The sequence below is a fragment of the Neophocaena asiaeorientalis genome, unplaced genomic scaffold (assembly GCF_003031525.2).
Source record: "Neophocaena asiaeorientalis asiaeorientalis breed wild unplaced genomic scaffold, Neophocaena_asiaeorientalis_V1.1 scaffold123, whole genome shotgun sequence".
Classification (NCBI taxonomy): domain Eukaryota; kingdom Metazoa; phylum Chordata; class Mammalia; order Artiodactyla; family Phocoenidae; genus Neophocaena; species Neophocaena asiaeorientalis.
This window is the reverse complement of record NW_020173666.1, coordinates 7,078,984-7,086,247: the sequence shown is the minus strand read 5'-3', so window position 1 is coordinate 7,086,247 and position 7,264 is coordinate 7,078,984. Positions and strand designations below refer to the sequence as shown.

Here is a 7,264-nt window from a genome sequence, read left to right as displayed (position 1 = left end):
CCCCCGCCCCTCCCACACCGGCCCCGTCCCACCCACGCGGGCTCCCCGCGCCCTGGACACCTCCAGGGAGAGGGGCGCAAGCAGCGCTCGGGGGACCCTGCGAAGCCCGGCCCCCTCCAGACCCAGGATGCTGGGCCTAGGGGGCGAGGGCTGTGAATTTTCTCTCAAGAGGTCTGGGGACCGCCCTGGGTTTTTCTGATGTTTCCTTTGACTAAATTCAGGTTATGCATTTTGGGCAGGAATCACAGAAATGTTCCTGCTTTGTGTGTCACCTGTGCCAGTTTGCCTCATTACTGATGACATCACCTTTGATCACTTGGATAAGGTGCTGTCTGGCTAGATCTCTTCCTCTCCATAAAGTTAATATTTTCCCTTCCCAATTAAAAAGTATCTGTGTGGCAGTACTACAAAGCTATAAAGAATATTCTGTTTCTCATCATATTTTTCCTTCTTAGTTTTAGCATCCATTGATAATTCTTGCTTGAAACAATTATTGCTCCATGCTCTCCACATCCTACCTCCTTCCTGCACACACAGCTGAAATACAGTTCGTAGCCCTCTTCCTCAGAGGGACAATACAACTTGTTCTAGCCCAAAAACTCTGACTGCAGGTGGTGTATGTCCCTTCCTGGTTTGGCCCCCAAATGTCTCATATTATCCTACAAGGTCTTTGTCAGTCGATCGCATGCATAAGATCTAGTAAAGGACTCCAAGAAGTCTTTGGTAATTGTGGAGCCACTAGAACCTGAAATCTAAGCCATTAAGGGAGTCCTGTGAGCTTGGATGGGGGAAATGTATTCTCATGAATTTTAACTGGACCTTAGCATTCCCTGTATTTATGAATGTAGTCAGTGGTTACAACAGTGTTAGCAAAATGTGCCTTTGTCTCCCATAGAAATCACAGATATTTCATATCACATTACACTTGATGCAGATATCTTGAAATATATTTACCTGGCACTATTTTGTAATTAACTTTGAATTTTGGTTACTAGCTCTTTTTTTTTCTCTTCCACATTTACAAACACTATTCTTAGAGGAGGCCCATAGGCATCAGCAGACTGCTAAAGGGCTCCAAGACATAAAATAGGGTAACTTGGATGGAGCTGATCCCTGAGTCACCACTTGGTGGGGAGCCATCGGGAAAGCAGGTGGGGAGTATTTGCACTAGAATTTGTGTGTGAGAGAGAAATAAGCCACTGAGATTTATGATGTTATTTGTTCAGCAATTATCCTGTTCAGACTAACAGAAAGAATGAAGTCACAAATTTGGAAATTAACATTCATGGGAAGATAGTTGAAGCCATGGGATCGGACGTGATAATTGAGGAAGGAGAAAGAAAAAGAAGCCAAGTGCTGAACTTTGGGTAAATATTACATTTTGAAAAAGAGAACAAAACAAACAAAAAAACACTGTTAAGGAAGCAGACAGAATAGAAGAAATGCAATAGTAGAAAGACAACCAGAAATATATGGGGCAAGAAATGACACCATGTTCTAATTCCTCAGATGTCTTCATATAGAAAGTCCTTATATGTGGTCTCTGCTAAAAAGATAAGAAACGAAAACCTTTGGGGTAGGTTTTCTGAAATATACCTAGAAATTTGCTAAATGACACGTATAGTACTTCTCCAAGAAACTCTAGTTTCTTTAGCTATAAGAAAATTGCTATTCAGATTAGAAGAGGTAATAAAAGCAAACACATGCAAAAGAAGCTTGTACAGCTTCTGACGTGTACCTGTCCTAAATAAAATTGTCTCTTTCCCTCCTCAAACCTTCTCCTCTACCATTTCACAGACTATCCCAGAATTTAAGAAGTAAAGAGTATATTAAGAAAACTGTAAACATTCTGAGTCAAAAGCATTGGTATTAGACTTATTATACTAGTTACACTGTGAATATTCTACCTATAAAACTAAAATAAGCAAAATCATGATTAGGATTCAGCCAGCACCTTGAGATTCTATTTGGGAGACAGACTGAGTGATAATTACGGAAAAGAGAGGCTGTGATTTTAAAATGCCACCCAAGGAGTATCAAGAAAACACACCACAATTTGATGGGGTTTTGTACCAGGGGGTCCTCATGAGCTATACAAAAATGCACATCGGGGTACTGGCACAAAAACAGAAATATAGATCAATGGAACAGGATAGAAAGCCCAGAGATAAACCCACACACATATGGTCACCTTATCTTTGATAAAGGAGGCAAGAATATACAATGGAGAAAAGACAGTCTCTTCAATAAGAGGTGCTGGGAAAACTGGACAGCTACAGGTAAAAGAATGAAATTAGAGCACTCCCTAACATCATACACAAAAATAAACTCAAAATGGATTAAAGACCTAAATATAAGGCCAGACACTATAAAACTCTTAGAGGAAAACACAGGCAGACCACTCTATGACATAAATCACAGCAAGATCCTTTTTGACCCACCTCCTAGGGAAATGGAAATAAAAACAAACAAATGGGACCTAATGAAACTTAAAACCTTTTGCATAGCAAAGGAAACCATAAACAAGACAAAAAGACAACCCTGAAAATGGAGAAAATATTTGCAAATGAAGCAACTGACAAAGGATTAATCTCCAAAATATACAAGCAGCTCATGCAGCTCCATATCAAAAAAACAAACAACCCAATCCAAAAATGGGCAGAAGACCTAATTAGACATTTCTCCAAAGAAGATATACAGGTCGCCAACAAACACATGAAAGGATGCTCAACATCACTAATTATTAGAGAAATGCAAATCAAAACTACAATGAGGTATCACCTCACACCAGTTAGAATGACCATCATCTAAAAATCTACAAACAATAAATGTTGGAGAGGGTGTGGAGAAAAGGGAACCCTCTTGCCCTGTTGGTGGCAATGTAAATTGATACAGCCACTATGGAGAACAGTATGGAGGTTCCTTAAATAACTAAAAATAGAACTACCATACGACCCAGCAATCCCACTACTGGGCATATACCCTGAGAAAACCATATTTCAAAAGGAGTCATGTACCACAATGTTCATTGCAGCTCTATTTACAATAGCCAGGACCTGGAAGCAACCTAAGTGTCCATCGACAGATGAATAGATAAAGAAGATGTGGCACATAGGTACAATGGAATATTACTCAGCCATAAAAAGAAATGAAATTGAGTTATTTGTAGTGAGGTGGATGGACCTAAAGACTGTCATACAGAGTGAAGTAAGTAAGAAGGAGAAAAACAAATACCGTATGCTAACACATATATATATGGAATCTAAAAAAAAATGGTTCTAACAAATGGCAAGATAGGAATAAGGATGCAGACGTAGAGAACGGACTTAAGGACACGGGGAGGGGGAAGGGCAAGCTGGGACGAAGTGAGAGAGTGGCATGGACATATATACACTACCGAATGTAAAATAGATAGCTAGTGGGATGCAGCCTCATAGCACAGGGAGATAAGCTCGGTGCTTTGTGACCACCTAGAGGGGTGGGATAGGGAGGGTGGGATGGAGATGCAAGAGGGAGGAGATATGGGGATATATGTATACGTATAGCTGATTCACTTTGTTATAAAGCAGAAACTAACACGCCATTGTAAAGCAATTATAATCCAATAAAGATGTTTTTAAAAAAATGCACATGGGTCCTTAGAAACTCAACTTGAATCCCTCCAATGCTGGTACTCCTCTTATCTCATGTTCTTTTATCACAAACACAAAATGAAGGGGAGGGGAGGGATGCTAAAATGTTAATCCATGAACTTTAAACACATATATATAACTTTAGCTACATGTTATTTGTTCAGGTTTTTTTTGTCCCTGTATCGGCAGGCGGACTCTCAACCACTGCACCACCAGGGAAGCCCTGTTCAGTTGTTTTAATAATGGATGTGGATATCTTACATAGAAAAGAAATATGAAACTGTAGACATTCTAAAACATTCACTTACAAAGTTGCCTGGAAAATGAAAAAAACAGATTAACATTGCCACAGTCTTTAAAACAAAATCTACCTCTCATCTGCTTAGAAAAGTTTTATTAAGCAGCACTTGAAATCACCATTTTCAAAATATGGATTTGAGCAAATGAAAGCGTTTTGATAGGAGTCCTTTAATTGCATCTCTTTCTTCTCTCACCTTAGAGCTGCTTTTCTTTTACCCCAAACTGAGGAATGTGCAATTTTCTAGAGGCTGAGACTGTTTCCATAATCAGCAGCCATCTATACAGAATGACAGCAGAACTGAAAAGATTCTAACCTATGCCACCAAAAAATTTTCCAAAGAATTGACTCTATGAAAAACGCCAGAATCTGAGTGACAAGTCCTAGCAACTCCTCCCTCTTACAGTTTCAGGAAGAAAGTGCTGCCACCTACAGGACGTATATGGAACTAATGCCTACAAAAAAAGATGGAGAGAGTCTTTCGGCTTTTATAGTTGTAAACAGCTAAAGAGAAAAAAAACAAAAAAAAGCATGACAAAGGAGAGTAATAAAATGTGCCCGCTTCCAAATTCATTTACTAAATATATTCTACTTCTCTGTTTTCTAATCTTCAGCCACTAACCATATGTGGCTAATAAGCCCTTGAAATGTGGCTAACGTGACAGGAATGAAGAGGTTTTTTTTTTAATTTCATTTCATTTGAATTAACTCAATTGACTTCAGATTTAAAACCGACACTCAATTCAGTCATTGGAAAACTTTTAAGTATGTTTGTGACAAGTTGGGTATATGAATTTACTTTTTCAACTGTAAGTTTTATGATATCTACATATAGATAAAATATGCCTGATGAAAGAAGTGCTGTAAGTGAAAAATACACACAAAATTCGGAAGACTCAGTCCAAAGCCAAGGAAGGTAATATAGCTCATTAATATTTTTTATATTGATAACATTTTGAAATTATGATATTTTGGATATGTTGGATAAAATGTGTCAAGGTTAATTCATCGGCAGGCAGACTCTCAACCACTGCGCCACCAGGGAAGCCCCTATTTTTACTTTTTAATTTGATGACTAGAAAGTTTTAAGCGACACACATGACTCACATTATACTTCTGCTGCACAGCACTGTTCTGATTTAAAGGCCCGAAAGAAAAGAGGTAAATGTGTTCAGTGTCTTACAGAATTACATGAAGTGCTATCTTATAAAATGCTCTTAGGTTCTGAGTGTTTAATTGCTATCTGGCCCCAAGATTAATAAAAAGCATGCAGTAGACACTGATATTTGTATGGATTAATAGAACACAACTTTTAGAGGAAATTATCTAACATCACTTTCAATGACCCTCATTGTGACTGATAAATATCTAAAAATGGGAGAAATTTTAGATCTTGATGAATGTAATTGTAACTATTGATGACCATCTATATCATGGCGAACGAACTGATGACAGAAACCACACATTTTTAAAGAAATTCCAGTAAGTTTGTCCTCTGTTCCATTTCTTCCATCAGTTTCCAGCATTCTATCTCCAGACTATGCATTTCAAGGACTCCACCCCAGCGATCTCCCACTGCCCTTCACTCTCCCAAGTGCAGGGCACAGACGCTTCTCCGTGGTCCCTGCCTTTGTCCTTAGCTAGAAAGCAGTCCTCCATAGCATAACCATATCCTTCATGGAGGGTGTCTTCTTCCAAGCCACAAAAATCATACCTCCCCTTTCTTTCTCCTCCATAACCCACCTTTAACATATGCTTCTGTTACTTAGAAAACAAAACCAAACAAACGAAAGAAAAGACAGGCAGATGATTCAGCTGGCAGATACCCACACAAAGATAGGGAGCTCGATGTTCCTGATGTGGCGAGACTGTCCCATTTTAACCTTCAAAGTCTCACCTTGCCGCAGACCAGGACGTATGGTCACCCTACTTGAAAGTCTCACCTTGCCGGAGACCAGGACGTATGGTCACCCTACTTGACAATCTGACCTGTTGACAGCAAAGCAAGAGAGAGGCGAACGTCATAGTTTATGCTCCAGCAACACCCCACTGCCTGTGTTTCCTGCAGTTTCTAGCCTCTTCCCTTTACCGGTAAACACAGCCACCTTTCTCCTTACCGCTCCCTTAACTGGCCTGATTTATGTTAATCTTTCAGGCATCATTTCCCTTCCAAATTCTTTACTCATTCCCCCAGGCTGAGGTCAGTTGTTAACACTGTATTTTAATCCTCTGTCCATCCCCCAAGGCCCCCATCAGCTGTGAGTTCCTTGAAGTCAAAACCGGAGATGACATCCATTTTTGTCTTCTCATCACCTGGTAGCCGAATTTGTGAGTGAATGAAAGTTGGTGTGTCCTAGAAAGGCACCTGAGCTTCGGGTAATTTCATGTTTTTATTTTTCTTTTAATTTTTATTGGAGTGTAGTTGATCTAAAAGGTTGTGTTAGTTTCAGGTGCCCAGCAAAGTGAATCAGTTATACCTATACATATATCCACTTTTTTTTAGATTCTTTTCCTATATAGGCCATTACAGAGTATGGAGTAGAGTTCCCTGTGCTATACAGTAGGTCCTTATTAGTTATCTATTTAATATATAGCTTATTAGTTATCTATTTAATAATATAGTGTGTATGTGGCAATCCAATCTTCCAATTCATCCCTCCTCCTGCTTACCCCCTGGTAACCATGAGTTTGTTTTCTAGATCTGTAACTCTAATTCTGTTTTGTAGATAAGTTCATTTGTCAGACAGAGAAAGACAAATATGATATGATATCGCTTATATGTGGAAGCTTTGGGTAATTTCTTTGGCCTTCCTCAAGCTAATTCACCGCTCTTCTGCCATAACAACCACCAACAAACTGTTTTCAAGACTGGATGCCCATGTCTTTCTCTGCCTTGGAGAATCTTAATCAGTTCTTAGCTCCTCCAACACAGTAGATAACACTATCCCGTCACTAGCCCCTGACTGGCACCATCCCCACTGCCCTTGAGAATGAATGAAGGACAGTGGGAAATTGCTGGGGGTAGGGTCCTTGAAATATATAGTCTGGAGATAGAATGCTGGAAACTGATGGAAGAAATGAAACAGAGGACAAACTTATTGGAAGAAAAGAAACACACACACACACAAAAGCACACACACACCAAAAAGCAACAGGAACAACAACCACACACACAAAAATGAAACTTGTTTTTGTTTTCAACACTGACTAGTAATTTTTGCTCTTGGGTGTTGGAATTGCTCAATATGCATATTTCTTTCCATTGTGGGAGGAGAAGGAATATGTTTATGCCACTGAAGAATGTAGCAAGGTGGAGAGAATGTGTAGAAATAAT

General features: G+C 39.4%; 1 pseudogene; it reads right to left on the bottom strand.

The window, feature by feature from the left end:
- Positions 1-5,955, bottom strand: part of LOC112401556 (ubiquitin-conjugating enzyme E2 E1 pseudogene) — a 6,839-nt pseudogene extending 884 nt beyond the window's left edge.
- Between the last annotated feature and the right edge of the window lie 1,309 nt (positions 5,956-7,264).